General features: G+C 33.4%; 1 protein-coding gene across 4 annotated transcripts in view; it reads left to right on the forward strand.

Moving 5' to 3' along the window:
- The window catches only part of ST18 (ST18 C2H2C-type zinc finger transcription factor), a 326,074-nt gene that overhangs the window by 16,900 nt on the left and 293,056 nt on the right, over positions 1-16,118 (forward strand). The gene's annotated exons all lie outside the window — the stretch shown is intronic.

Raw genomic sequence — 16,118 nt, forward strand, 5'->3', positions numbered from 1 at the left:
TGGTACTTAACTTCAGTTGTGATCAAGATTATTTATTTATGTTTGTTTATTTAGCCAGAGTTGTGTGTTTATGGTCAAGCCAGTGTGTGTGTATGTGTATGTGTGTGTGTGTGTGTGTGTGTGTGTTCCCACACACGATGAAAGTATCCTTGTAAGGATTATAGGGTACAAGTAGTTTAGAAACTACTTGTTTTCTTTCTTTTAAATGTGTTTTGTTTTGTTTTGTTTTGTTTTGTTTTTAGCTGAGGCAATTGGGGTTAAGTGACTTGCCCAGGATCATATAGCTAGAAAGTATTAAGTGTCTGAGGCTAGATTTGAACTCAGGTTCTCCTGACTTCCACTGTGCCACTTAGCTGCTCCCTTGTGATTTCTTTCTTAACTCCACTTTAGTAGTATTACCTGTATTTTGCTTTCAAAGTACTAATTCACCAAAACATTGCTGGAGAGAGGAGCCAGGTTAATTATGCCGAGACACTGCATACAATTGCAATGTTAGGTATATATGTTTTGATCTATATTTTAAAAGCATTCTGAGAAAAATACCTATTCTGGATGTCGTAAAGAGATGGTGCTATACTGAGGGCAATGAAAAAGAAATTAAATCCAATTGGAAACCAAAGTACACCACAGTGGAAAAGGAATAGCAAACTTTTTTTTCATTATTATTAAAATAAGCAAGATCTGTTTAAATTAAAAATCTCTTGGGAAAAACAAAACCCCCCAAAAAAGTAAAAAAAAAAATCCTACTGATAAAGTGAAATTTAACAACATGGATAACTCGTCTCAGATGTTAAAAATAAAGATCTCTAGCTGATTTAATCCCGAATCTTGAGGAATGCTTATTGATGTACAGCTAATGCATGACTGCCTATGGACAGACAAGCCACTTGCTGACATCATTTAATCTGGATTTCACTGTATAGAAGATTGGCAGACCTTTCTAAAACTGAGAAAGAGGAAAAACAATGCCAAATGTTGCTAAGCTGAAATCTGGGAGATACTTTTTTCCCTTTCCCTCTGTCTGTAAAGGTTTTGGAATATCTTTTATCTATTTGCTTCAGAACTAAGATGCAAGAATAGTTTCTTTTAGGTTTAATATTATGGCTCAGAAGTGATGACTTTGATAATCTTCATTAAATAAATTCTGCAATCTGACATATTTGATCATGTCTTTTCTTCAACTGGAAAAAACAATGAGAAAATTTCTTCTGTCTTGTCTACTGAAGTAATTTTCTATATCATGATTTTTCACCAAATTTTGGATTAGAATAGTCCCATTATAGATAGGCTCTTACTCTGACACAAATTAGATACAAATTTTTGGTTCTATATAACCAATGACCAATACCAAGCCTGTACAACAGTTTATATGGTAAGATTAGTGCTTTAATTCCCCTACTTTTAGATGACCATGCCAAAAGTTAAGTTAGGATCATAATTCCAAACCCTGACTGTCTGCATCTTTATATTATATTTTTGATTGAACATATGCATGGGTAATTTTTTACAACATTATCCCTTGCACTCACTTCTGTTCCGACTTTTCCCTTCCTTCCCTCCACCTCCTTCCCTAGATGGCAGGCAGTTTTATACATATTAAATATGTTATAGTATATCCTAGATACAATATATGTGGGCAGAACCAAACATTCTCTTGTTACACAAGAGGAATTGGATTTAGAAGGTTAAAATAATCTTTGAAGAAAAACGAAAATGCAAACAGTTCACACTCATTTCCCAGTGTTCCTTCTCTGGGTGCAGCTGATTCTATCTATCATTGATCAATTGGAACTAAATTAGATCTTCTCTTTGTTGAAGAAATCCACTTCCATCAGAATACATCCTCATACAGGATCATTGTTGAAATATATAATGATCTCCTGGTTCTTTTCATTTTCACTCAGCATCAGTTCATGTAAGTCTCGTCAATCCTCTCTGTATTCATCCTGCTGGTCATTTCTTACAGAACAAAAATATTCCATAACATTCATATACCACAATTTATTCAGCCATTCTCCAATTGATGGGCATCCATTCATTTTCCAGTTTCTGGCCACTACAAACAGGGCTGCCACAAACATTTTGGCGCATATAGGTCCCTTTCCCTTCTTTAGTATCTCTTTGAGATATAAGCCCAGTAGTAGCACTGCTGGATCAAAGGGTATCAAACAAAGTTTGATAACTTTTGGAACGTAATTCCAGATTGCTCTCCAGAATGGTTGAATTTGTCTCTATCTTTTAAGAAAAGCATCAGAATTCTCATAAAACTTCTCAAATCCAAATTAATTAGAATTTGTTTTAATTTTTACAGGAAATTATTTTAGGAAGAGTCCTGATGTTCAAGCAACAGAAAATTTTTCATTTATCTTTTTTGTTCCTCAGTTTTCTCATCCATTAAAAAAAAGGCTGGTTGAATTAGATGAACTTTTGAGCTCACTTCCAACTCTGTTGGTCTATAAATTCCAAAGAACACCATGAAATCAAAGAATATTTATTGATCATATTTGTACCTTATTTTTTCTAATATATCAAAAATTTTCTTTACAAAGTTTCATCAAGGTGAGTACCCTCTCCACCAATGTAGATTGCACTTCCTATACATTTTCGTAGGTAATCTTCATGAGTTATAGTGGTCAAAAAATTCATTGTTCATTGGTCAAATTTCTGAATATGAGCTTTCCTGATCCTCAAATAATAGAAATATAACTCATTAGCAAGTCTACTTTTGAGGTTTATTTTTTCACTTTTTTTTTCTCCACAGGATAGCCTTAGGGACTGAGCACTGAGATCATGGGATTTAAAACTTGAAAGGACTTTAAAGAATGATTACAATTAGAGACCAGATATGCCTTCATTGTAGAAGAAGGATGGATGAAGACAGTAAAGAGTAGCTAAAAAGGTTAAATGACTTGACCAAGGTTTTACAGATTGTAGGTAGCAGAGACAAGGTTTGAACCCAGGTCTTCTCCCCAAATCTACTGTACCTTCTTACTATAACATGATATACAACTACACCTTAGGAGTGTACTAAATGATTTTTCTCATTGTGATATAATGGGTAGAGAATCAGGAAGACTTGGGTTCAAATCCAGCCTCAGAAACTTCCTGTATGACTATGGGCAAATAATTTAGCCTCTATTTGTCTTAATTTCCTCATTTGTAGAATGGAAATAATAATAGCGCATTCCTCTCAGGTTTGTAAAGATCAGATTAGATAATATTTATAAAGTGCTTAACACAGTGACTGGCACAAAGTAAGAGCTATTATAAATACTAGTTATTATTTTTGATATAAAATAATTTATTATATCATTTTAATTCTATTTTCCTTTTAAAATTAATTGAGATATTGTTGTTTAGTCATATTCAACCCTCTGTGATCCCACTTGGAGTTTTCGTGGCAATTATAATGGGTTGATTTGCCATTTCTTTCTCTAGCTCATTTTATAGATGGATAAACTGAGGCAAAAAAGATTAAGTGATTTGACCAGGGTTACACAATTGGTAATTATCTCAATTTGAATTTGAACTCCGATCTTCCTCACTACAGGCCCCTGAATTCTATCCACTATACCACCTAGCTGCCCAAGTTGAGATAAGATAATTGAAAGTAATTTAATATCTTGTAGATAGCTTTAATTTTGTGAGGTTTTTTTTGTTTGTTTATTTGTTTTTGTGAGGCAATTGGGGTTAAGTGACTTGCCCAGGGTCACACAGCTAGGAAGTATTAAGTGTCTGAGAGCAGATTTGAACTCAGGTCCTCCTAACTTCAGGGCTGGTGCTCTATCCAGTGCACCACCTAGCTGCCCCTTGTGAGTTGTTTTTTAAGGATATACTACTCTGTGTTTCAGTCAAATTGGTCTACTTGCTATTTCTTGAACATCATACATTTTATTTCACCATGACTGGCATGTACTCCCTCCTCACCTCTGCCTCTCAAATACCAACTCTTACTTCAAATCTGTCCCAATCTTTTCAATTGTTAGTCCCTTTACTCAAAAGCAATGTGTATATATTCTGTATTGAGAGGCAATGGGTTGTACCATAATTGGGAGCATGGAACCTAGAGAGAACTGTGTTCATGTGACATCTTGACACATACCCTCTGTGACCATGAACAAGTCTTGTAAACTCTTAATACACTAGGAAACTAAGACTTTAAGTTGTAAAGCAGATTCCAATCTGCATTGATAGAAGAAATTTCTTCACCTGGTCATAGAAATTCCTTCTACTAATGAAAATATAGACTTAGTTCCTATTCTTTTTATTCTATATTTTGATTCATCTGTGTATATGCTTTACCTCTTAGTATTTAACCTCAAGGTTATCAATTGTCATTTTTTTACTTTGAACATCCACTTGCCCACTCTCTAGAACATAGAGTTTATTAAACATTTGTTGAACAAGTAAATTAATGTGTATAAGAAAATATTGATTTTTTTATTTGTGTTTTTGTATCCTCTATTTTCTAGCTTAATCATACTAAGGCAGTTTTCATAGAAGACTTTCAATCATCCCAATCTTAAACATTCTATTCATAGTACTTTTGTATTCTAAATAGAAAATGTACTTTTGTGTTTTTCCTATGTGTAAATTCTAGTTCTATAGTTTGATTGTGAACTTCTTGATAGGACTCTTTCTTTTTCTTACTTCATATAAATCTGTTCTGACAATTTTTTTTTTTACTGAATTGGCTAGGTTAGCATTTAGTAGTCTAATCTGAAATTAACTTGGCCATGCAAATATATCCTTATTCTCTTGTAATAATACTATTACGTACTTACGAGAAACTAAATAATTGATGACTCCATTTAAATCATATCTTGAGTTGATTTATACTGTAAACAACTAATAATTCCATTAAACCATTATCATATTGGAGTTGCTTTAGTAAATAAATAATCATCATCCCCATATATATAATACCAAGATATTTGATTTATTCAATTATATATATCTCCCTACATATAATTTAGGAGAAATGATAAATAGATTCATATGGGATATAAGGAAGAGGTTTTGTTTAATATTAGCAATTGAAATAGTTTGACAAGTATGTTTCATGGATTTGAAAATATATTGCCATTATGTATTTCATAAATTACTATCATATTTGAGAGAATTAAAAATATGAAGCATATTTAAAGTGTGATTAAAAAAAAAGTCATAGATCACTTAAAAATCTTGTTAACTAGGAAAATATATCAAAATGAGCTCTACTACATATGTTTTTGTGTCTGGGTTGTTGTTTTATAATTTTTTGGACTTGTTGATTTAACATATGACAGAGTACCTAAGGGAACCAAGTTTTAAAATTGTTTGTTTCTGAATTGTTTACTTCTCAACAGAAAAATCAAGGAAAACAGTTCTGTATAGGAGAAAATATTTCTTCTTTAAATAGCTAGGAGTCCAGTAGGTACATTTAGTACTGTACCTACCTGTTTATCTTCCCAATATAGTAATATTAAGTTGAAGGGCAAATCCCTGGAATTAACCTTTCCCTTGAAGCTTTCTTTTCCTTAGTAATTTCAAAACACACAGAATGCTAACTGCCTTATTCCAATTCAACAGTCAATAAAGACAATCCAGTTTTTGCAATGAAAGGTTTTATTGGAAAGAGTGTTCCCAGCATTAAATGACAGGTTAGTAACAAATATGCTCACTGTGTCTCTTCCAGGAGCAAGTTGTTCCCATTCATAGAATATACATTTTTTAGGGCACTGTGTCACCTGATCTTCTCTTCATCTGACTTCTCTGTACTTTATATCTCAGTGTCTAAGAATTTATATTCATTTTCTCCTTTATGTAACACATCCTTGCCCTATAATTGCATGAAAATTGTAAATAAATTTTCTCTGATATGATTTCCTTTTTATTCCTCCCTATTTCTCACCATTTTACTTCAGGTTATTACTATCTCTATCAAACTGTCTTTTGTTCTTTGCCCTATGAAAACCTCCTTTCTGTTTTTGTCTTCTTAAATGTCTCTTATTCCTCTTTTTAGTGACTCTTTGAACAAGGTGTTGTGAGTCAGTGATTCCTGGAAGATAAACTGCTTAGCTACATATATTTTAAAAATATAGATTTGAAAAACTGCTTCCCTTTGATATTCAACTAAAACATTTGCTGGAACCTCATATCTGCACATCCCGCGACTTAACCAGATGATAAGAGAGTTTTTGCCAGCCAAATATATCTTTGCACAACCAGGGCCATCTTTCCATGAGAATATAGCAGAATGCTGCCCTCTGCCATCAAAACTTGCCTCTAGCCCTATTTATTTATGAGAAGCTTTGTACTGGATACAAATTGATATGAGTATTGTCCAGCTTCATATACAGTATCACATGGTATTGGTAAGCTGATATGGGTTTTTCAATGGGTAGGCTGTACTGCCAGTTTTAAGTGCCAAAAGGTTTGTTTTTTTTTTTTAATCATACCATAAAAACACTTTTAAAAAACCTAACTCTTGATGGAGCATATTTCCTGGAAAAACATACTACACCTCACCAAAGTAGTTTTCATGCTAAAATGCCAATTGACAAAAAAAAATCAGTTATGCTGAAGACTTAAAAATTCAGCTTGCATTTTCCCAAACCTTTATTACTGAGCATGTTTCATGATGCTATCAATGAACTTCACAGAAATAGCTCATGAAAGGAAGGACACTTTCTTTCCTGGCACAGTTAAGTTCATGCTAATACTTCAGACATCCTAACTACAGCTGCATCTTGATTAGCATTTATAGTCTGGAAGGCAGGTAGAGGAAGATATAAGAAAATATTCACAATTTGGCCTCAGATGGAAGAATTGAGTCCTGCTCATCGAGAACACATACCAATAACATGCAGTGCTCAATATTAATTATGATTATGTTCCAGGAGCTGGTGCAATCTGCCCAACAGTGTTTGATTTTTATTAATATAATGAGATAACATGCCATGGATTAGAAAGAAATCCAAAAATCTTTTCCATTGAGCAATGGAATAAAATGTTATCTCAGAAAAAAGGTGGCACTTTGATTAGTTCTTTGGCCTGATTGTATATCTGCATTTTAATATGTAGTTTTTCCATTAGGACTCAGTCATTTATCTTTAAGTATTTCTGGTGCACTTATCACACATTAGGGTGTTTTGTGGGGCCATGGGAAAGGATCTTTTCTACTTAATATAGAACTTGTACTTCCACTGGTACAACAAAAGTAACACACAAGCAATAACAGTGAAGAACATGACAATAAAGAATACTGAACTTTATAGCAAAGACAATTAGTAGTCTAAGAATTTAGAGGAGAAAAGATGGCAATTATAATACTAGGTAGTCTAAGTAGATGTCATAGAGGAGTCAGCTAGTTGTAGTGCAGCAGATAATTAAGTGCATCAATAGCATAACAAGGTCCCAGTACACTCATACTACTTTTTTAGCTGAAGGTATAATAACAGAAGAAACGTATTCAGCCATTCATTAGTATTTGATTCTTACAAATATATTTTTATTTTTTTAAGAATGATAATATTTTGTAAGGATGATAATTTGTTAGTAAAATTGTCATAAAAAAAAACAACATACATGTGGAATATGGGAACCACAGCAGAATCAAAAGTCTGAGAAACATAATAGGAAAAGACTGTCCAGATGTCCTTAGACTTATAGCTTTCTCATCATTCCTATCCTCATCACTAATACTTCTATTTACTGTCAAGTCAAGAATTCCTGAAAATAATATTTGGTTCACTTCTGAAGATCCCCCAAATTGGGATTATTTCATTCATTGTACTAGTGTCCATGGAGTGCTATCTGGCACTTAAATTAGATATTTAATAAATAATCTCTGATTGGTGGATGGTCTATGGGGATAGTGGTATCTGTGGGAGTCTATAGTTTTGACCTATATTCAACCTCAACCCAAGTAGCTCTTGATTGTTATATGGACATTTTTCACTGACATTCTGTTCCTTCTGGTTACTCAGTTACCAAGCAAACATTTGTTAAGCAGACTCTGTGCTAAGTATGGAGGAATACCAAAAAGCAGGGTAAAATCACAGTTCTGGCTATTAAAGCATTTACATTCTAATGGAAGAAACAATATGCAAATAACATAAAAGATATATGCAGCATAAATGGAAGGAAATCAGTCTTGAAGGAGGCCAGAAAGGCCAGGAAGCAGAAGGGAGGAATGTGTACATCCTAGGTATGCAGGACAACCACTGAAAAGGCAGACAGGAGATGAAATCACACAAGTGAGGAAATATAGCTGAATCAGAGAGTGTGTGGAGGGAAGTAAAGAGTAAGAAGATGAGAAATTAGAAAAAAAGATGTAGAGGGCCAGAACTCTGAAGAAGTATACTTGAAACAAGGATACTTAACAGCAAGGTCTTAAGTCAGTGGAATGATGAGATGATGGTTCTCTAGTTCACACATATTCAGCATACCATAATGATGTAATTGTAATAGGGTATTTAAAGGCTGAGAGGACTGAAAATGAGATATCCCATTTTTGACCTTCCTCCTGATGGTTCTCCTACCTCCTCCAGAAAGCTAGCCCAAACATTACAGAGACAAGCTACAAATTACTTTTTTTTTGTAAATTACTTTAAAATCCCAATCCAAGATTTTATATTCCATTCTAGAGGTAATAGGGAGTCATTAAGTAGAACAGTGATATGGTTGGAGCTGAACTAAAATGCAGAAGATCATGATGACTGGCTAAGTGAAAAATGGACTGGAATGGAGAAAGACTCAAGGCAGTGATACTAACCAACAGACTATTATTGCAACAAGTACTTGTCAGTGAATACAAGCCTTGGGTGTATATAGTTAAGAAAGCTATAGAAAAAGGGTCATCAAAGCAAGTACATTGGGAGAAGTTTACAGGAAACAAAGACAAGTCACTAAGGTTCTTTCAGGCAAGGAATACAGAAAGATGCCTATGTGGGTGTGAAGAACATTTGTCTGATTTTTCAAGACAGCTTGTTCTGGAAGGCTTGAGGAATGGCTTGAGAGAGGAAGGAGTGGACAGTGGAAGTATACTGGGTAAAGACAGGGGTAAGATCTGTGGTTTGGGGATAAGATGTTCTGAAAGAATTAGAGAGGCAATTCATGAGTCATTTACAAATAATTTTCTTTGAGACTTCTGTGATATGAATGAAGATAGTATAAGAAATACTAAAAGAAACAACTTTTGATTTTCCCCTCCTCCAGGGTCTTTTTTAGAGTCATCTTTCACGTAGGCATAGAACAACAGAAATTATTTTCATCTTATTTGTTTTCACCTTATTATCTCTTTTATCTTGTCTACCTAAGCACCATATATATAGGTAGATATAGATAGAGAATGGGCCCTTAAGAAAATGTGGTTCAAGTAATGCTTTGAAAGGCAAGATCATTTAACCTCTCAGTGACTCAGGCCTACATCTTTTCAACTTGCCTCTTTTAGGGATTACTAAACCAGGTATCTTTGGTAATTGTAAAATCACAGATCTGGATCAATTCCTATAATAGGACATAATTATTTTAAAAACCTGTTGAAATGCTTAAACATTATAATAATAATTTTAGGTAGTTCAGATGTCAGGTCAAATCTTGTTCTATTCTTTTTTACATATAATTAGTCATCCTTACATGACCTTAATCACAGACATCTATGATGAGAAAAGAAGGTGGATTGGTCATCCATTAAAAAGATATATTCATTGGGTACACAGTCTAAGTGGTATCTTTGAAATGATAAGATAAACAAAGGCAAGTCTTCAGCATGCTGAAGGGAACTGTACAAGAATATAAAGGTATAGAATTACGGTGATTTGTACTGGTAGAGAAAACAGATCCACCTAACAATTGACAAATTAGCTGTATCTGTGTAGGCTTAGTCAGATTGTTTTATAAATGCAGCATTGAACTCTTGACAACTCAATCAGACCAAAGACAAGGAGTGTTTATGCTTGCTTTGGGCTAGGCACATATTGGAGAGACAACAGTATTTGAGAATAGAGGGCAATTTCAATCATAGAAAATATCCAACAATATTTAGTAACAACTTAATGTACTAAAAGTTTCATATTCAATGCATCTCCAAACTGAAGAAAGTTCCTCTTGCTTTAGACAAGAGCAATTCAATCTCTCAATTCAGTCACCAACTTAGTAAGTCAGCTTCTGTTGTAGCATGATGGGAATACCATTGTTTTTATTTCAGAGGACTTGAGTTCTTATTCTGGTTCTACTATTAATCATTAGTATATCCTTGAGCAAGTTATTTCATCTCTAAAGCCCTTCTATGGATTTGTTTCTTAATCTGTAGAAATCAATAAGGCGAGATCCTTTTATTTCTCAAAACACTGACTCTGTTACAAAATTGAAGGTACATCTGGATATATTGCAATTTGTTCAGTGTTAAGTTGAATATTAACTTAACATTAAACACAGAGACCCTCAGGGTGCATATGTGTGTGTGTCAGGATGTTTAGAAAGTATCATAACACTGAATCAACTTGCCCAAATATTCTACTTTGGGAAATTATCAATTTCATTTTGGTCAAGGCCTAGAGAAACATGGTGAAAACACATTCAAGCAATTTATCAATTTATAGTCAAACAAGAAACATGTTTTTTTAAAAATTCTTATTCCTAGACAGATGGAATTAAGTCTCCAGGAAGGAAAGGTGGGCTGCCTTTAATTTTTTCCTACTTTGCATATCTATTTATTTCAGTAAAAATGTCATTATTAATCAATCTCATTCATATCATATGGAAGAAGTCAATGCTTTTCTTTTTCATATATTAAGAGACTCATTATTATTTCTTTCTATTTACCTGATATTTTCTCAGGAGGACTTTGGATGAGTCTATATTACCATAAGAGTTTTCTTTATTCAATGGGATTCTTGCTACACATCTGCTATAAACAACAGTGGAAACTATCTATATTTTGTTCTCCTTGGGTTACTTTCCACTATTGTTTCTTATTACTCTGCCATGGAACTGAAACACTTGAATTTTGAACTTCTACAGGAAATACTTGAATTTTGATTTTTAAGCAGCTGGTGAGCATTTTTGGGTTACAACATTTCTCCAAGTTTTGTTGTTATTCACAAATTCTCCATTTGTTTGTGAATTTTGTTCTCTGTCAAAACATTTAAGACTATTTTCCATCTTTTAGAAAGTGAACAGCAGTTTTTCTGACACACTGATTTTTCTGATGATAAATAATGTTTTTCCATCTTTGGGTGTTGGAGATTCTTAATGAAAGAATCAAAGTGTGTACTGACAGGCAGGATTTTATTTAACACTTGCTAGAACAATTCCCACAAATGGTTGTTCAATGGAGAGTATGGACAGGACAAATAATATACTCTTACTTTAGATTTGGGAAGGAGTTTATATTGTATTTTTATTGATATGGTAAAAAGGGTTGTCAGGGGTCTCATTTTAACAATGGCTACGAAATACTATTAAAGTTCCAATACATAGAGCCACTGACTTTTTTATGATGCTGGATAGAGAGAATTGAAGTTAGGAAGACTTGGATCAAATCCTGCTTCTGATACTTACTGTGTGACTTTAGTCATGTCACTTAAATTCTTTGTATCTCACTTTTCCCATCTGCAAAATGGATATTATAAATGATGAAAAGGAGTTTCAAAAAGTTTCTAACAGTAATTAATTAGTAATTACATCACAGGATTGTTATAATGCTGAAATGGGATAATATAAAATATTCAGCAAACTTCAAAGCATGATATTAAATGTCAGGGATGGTGATGATAAAAATGCCTTGCTGTTGCCACTGGCAACAACAAAAAATGTTTTCTAGGTTAAACTTTGGATGTATGAGCTCTTGATGCAGTGAATCTAGCAGAGCAAATCACAACCTATTCATGTCTTTTGTCATGTGCATCTTTTGTTAACTTTCTCCCCTTCTTCACTGGTGAGCCAAAAGAGGATCACGTAAAGTGGAAGAAGCCTTAAAGACCATCTAGTCTAAAACCCTCACTTTACACAGAAGGAAACTGAGATCCAGAGAGGTTAAATGACACCCAAAATTATACAGGTAATAAACCTGAAATATGAGTTTCCAAATTAGGTTCTTAGTGTGTGCTGTGCTGTGACTTCCTCACTGATATGCTGGGGTCCTTCCTGGAGATCTGGTGGCATTCATTTGGTACCAGGAGAATTCACTAATTTCACTTTCTACTCATCACATGATGAGTGGTCAAATAGCTTTCTGGTGATATCCTTTATGTGCTTTTTTATTTCATTCTCCATTTAAAACAAGTTATAGTTTATTCATGCCCAGCATGTCTTATTTCTTTGCCCTTTTCAGTGACCCCACAGCTTTAGTTCTTTTAAAACTAGTGTTTAGCATAGTTCCTTACTTAGTAGATGCTTACTTAATACGTGTTTATTGATTGAAATTATGGTATCCTTTAGTAAGTCTATATTCTTCCATAGAAAAAGGAGAAGGACCTGAATGTATACAAATATCAAAGAAAAGAAAAAGGGACCTATATGTACAAAAGTATAGTTCTTTTTTGTGGTTACAAACAATTAGAAATTGAGGGGATGCCCATCAATTGGGGAATGGTTGAACAAAGTGTGATAAATAGTTGTGATGGAATAATACTGTGCTATAAGAAATTACAGGCATGATGGTTTCATAAAAACCTAGAAAAGTCTTATTTTGACTGATGCAAAGTGAACTGAGCAGAATGAGGTGAATATTGTATACAGTTATAGCAATGTTGTAGATGTTGTATCAGTTATGAAGGAATTATCCAATCAATCCAACTATTCAAGACAATTCCAAAGGACTCATGATGAAAAATGTAATCTACCTCAGAGAGATAATTGGTGAATCCTAAGTGCATATTGAAGCTTACTTTTTAAAAAAAGTATAAGTTAAATATAATATATGTATACATGTCCAAACAGTTATTTTGCTATAACAAAAAAGAATAGGACTTTGAAATAGTGTCCAATTAAGCTTGTGAAGGAAATCAAAAATGCAGGCGAACATAAATAGAGGGATTGGGAATTCTATGTAGTGGTTCATAGTCATCTCCCAGAGTTCTTTCTCTGGGTGTAGCTGGTTCCGTTCATTACTGCTCTATTGGAACTTATTTGGTTCATCTCATTGTTGAATAGGGCCGCATCCATCTGAATTGATCATCATATAATATTGTTGTTGACTGTATAATGACCTCCTGGTCCTGCTCATTTCACTCAGCATCACTTTGTGTAAGTCTCTCCAGGCCTTTCTGAAATCATTCTGCTGGTCATTTATTACCGAACAATAATATTTCACAATATTCATATACCACAATTTATTCAGCCATTCTCCAATTGATGGGCATCCACCCAGTTTCCAGTTTCTGGCCACTACAAAGAGGGCTGCCACAAACATTCGTGCACATACGGGTCCCCTTTCCTTTCTTTAATATCTCTTTGGGATATAAGCCCAGTAGTAACACTGCTGGATCAAAGGGTATGCACAGTTTGATAACTTTCTGAGCATAGTTCCAAATTGTGAAGCTTACTTTTTAAACTTTATTTTTATTTAATTTTTGCATTTTCTTTTGTAATATGGCTAATAAGGAAATGTGCATGACTTCACAGTATGATTGATACCATATTGCTTGCTTTCTCAAGGGATGAGAGAAAAAAGAGAGGTAGAGAATTTGAAACTCAATTTTAAAAAATGATGTTAGAAATTTAAAAATGTATTGTGAAACATTTAAGAAAATAAATATTTTAAAAAAGAAAATGTCATATCTCACAAAAATTATGTGATTACTGTCTATGTAAAATATATATCATGTTCTTTTCACTCCAGTCTTAATCTTAATATTATAGAATCTCAAAGTTAGAAGAGGTCTCCAGAGGTCATATGCTTAAATCTATATCTTAAAAACAAACATCTTCTAAAAAAGGGTGCACATGTAAATATTTGTGGGAGAACCATACCATGATACATGTTTAAGTTTAATCTACATTAATATGGCATTTTCTCCATTACTTTCTGGCAGTTAACAAAATAATAAATTAAGCCTTGATTTGTAATGACTGATGATTTCCAAGATGTAAAAGCTCACACACAAAAAATTAACAACCAGTTCTTGAAAGATAGTATGGGCTGACTTCAGCATTATTTATTCCATGATATAATCTTAGGTTCTGAATAAGTTGTAAAGATTCTGATAGAAACCTGAAGAGGTCGAGGTTAATTGCTAAATGTTTAAAGTAGCTTAAAGTGGAAACCCTATATTTAAATCATTTTGTTTTTACAAAGAGTTTGCAGCCTGGTAGAATGATTCATTCCTGTCACTAGTCAATCAGAAAATAAGCATAAGAACCTAGATCATAATAGGAAAAAAAAACACATTAATCCAATGAATTACACTATCTTAAGTTAATAGATGCTACTGTCCCTTCAATATAATAAAGTTTTATGTAACATTATATAGAGAATAAAGTAAAATATGACTAGAGGAAGATATAATAGAAAGAAAAATAAGCACAGACCTAGGAATCAAAACATTTGACTCTGACTTGGTTCTGGGCAGCTAGGCAAGATAGTGGAGTGGTTTGCCATTACTTTTCCCAGTTCATTTTACAAATGAAGAACTGAAGCAAACAGGGTTAGGTGACTTGTTCAGAGTTACTAGTAAGTGAGGTTAAATTAGAATGCAGGAAAATGAGTCTTCCTGACTTTATGTCCCATATTTTATCTACTGTGCCACCTAGCTGCCAAAGAAATCTTAGAAATCCTCTATAGTAGTTTTGTGTAAGTTCTTCCTTTACTTGTTTTTCCTTCACTGTCTCATTTCTTATAAATCTTCCCATTTTTCTTTAGATCTGTATTTGTTACTCTTTATGACATTAGAATTATTTTCTTACATTCACATATCATAATTTGTTCAACTATTCCCAATCACTTGCTATATTCCAGATTTTGTTTCCAGATTTTTATCACAATTGTCACTATGAATATTTTGGGGTCTTTTTGCTGTCAATAATCTTGCTTATATGTAGTCACACTTATCTAAAGTCAAAAGATATGAAAATTTTAGAAATTTGCCTTTCTTAATTCCACTCCCACCCTCACCCCTGTAGAGATAGAAGCAAAATCCTAATACTAGCAGGTTTCAATTAGCATGCCTTGTCATCCCAACATCCTTCTATAAATGAGATATATTTTCTTATTTTACTATGCCAGTTCATGGGATAAGACAATGCTCCAGAGTTGTTTATTTGTTCATTTCTCTGAGTAGTTTTGAACATTTTAGGTGGATATTGATCTGAGTAAATTTCTGAAAATCTTGTCTCATGGAATCCCATCCATATACCTGATTCTGTTCATTCTTCCAAAGATGGACATTATCTTACTGTTACTTATCTTTATGTAATTTACCCATTCTATCAATTTTGGGGACAATAAAAAATTCACCTGAGAAAGACAAGTATAGGATTTAATAAAGTGAGTCAATGTAAACATTAGTTAATTTGAAGCTCCCATCATAACACACTGTTCAGCAAAACAGGGTATTAGAAAAATCATTGTCAAGCACTTTGTCATCTCTCTACTTTGGCAGATTAAAAACAAGCAGAGTTGGAGCTTTCAAGTTCTGAACCAGCACGCTGATTAAAAGATCAGGATCAAAGTGTGTGGGAATATAGATAAATCAGTCATTGACATAAGACTGAAACAAATCCAATGGAAAAATAATCTTTTGAACATATTGGGCTCCATCCTGAATAGAGACAAAAAATAGCGAGGTGCGAAAACAACAAATGCTTGGAATTGCAAAGAGGAAAATGGAGATCTGATCCCTAAGCAATAGAAACAATCCTTGATAAATTAACATGAAGGGAAAAATATACCCCATCTCCCAGCATGATCCCCAACACCAACTTTTTTTGTCATGATTAAAACTTTATGCTAGAAATATTAACTCATTCCTTCTCCTAGAGATACCCTAGCATATTACATAGATTATAAGCAAAATTCTATCTGAGATTATGTTTAAAATGTTTTAAAAATAATGGAAATGCACAAATGATTAGGTTGTGTTGTAAACTGTGCTTTTCTAAGAAATGTAAATAAAAAGAAAATCTAAGATGTC

The sequence above is a fragment of the Sarcophilus harrisii genome, chromosome 1 (genome assembly GCF_902635505.1).
Source record: "Sarcophilus harrisii chromosome 1, mSarHar1.11, whole genome shotgun sequence".
Classification (NCBI taxonomy): Eukaryota; Metazoa; Chordata; class Mammalia; order Dasyuromorphia; family Dasyuridae; genus Sarcophilus; species Sarcophilus harrisii.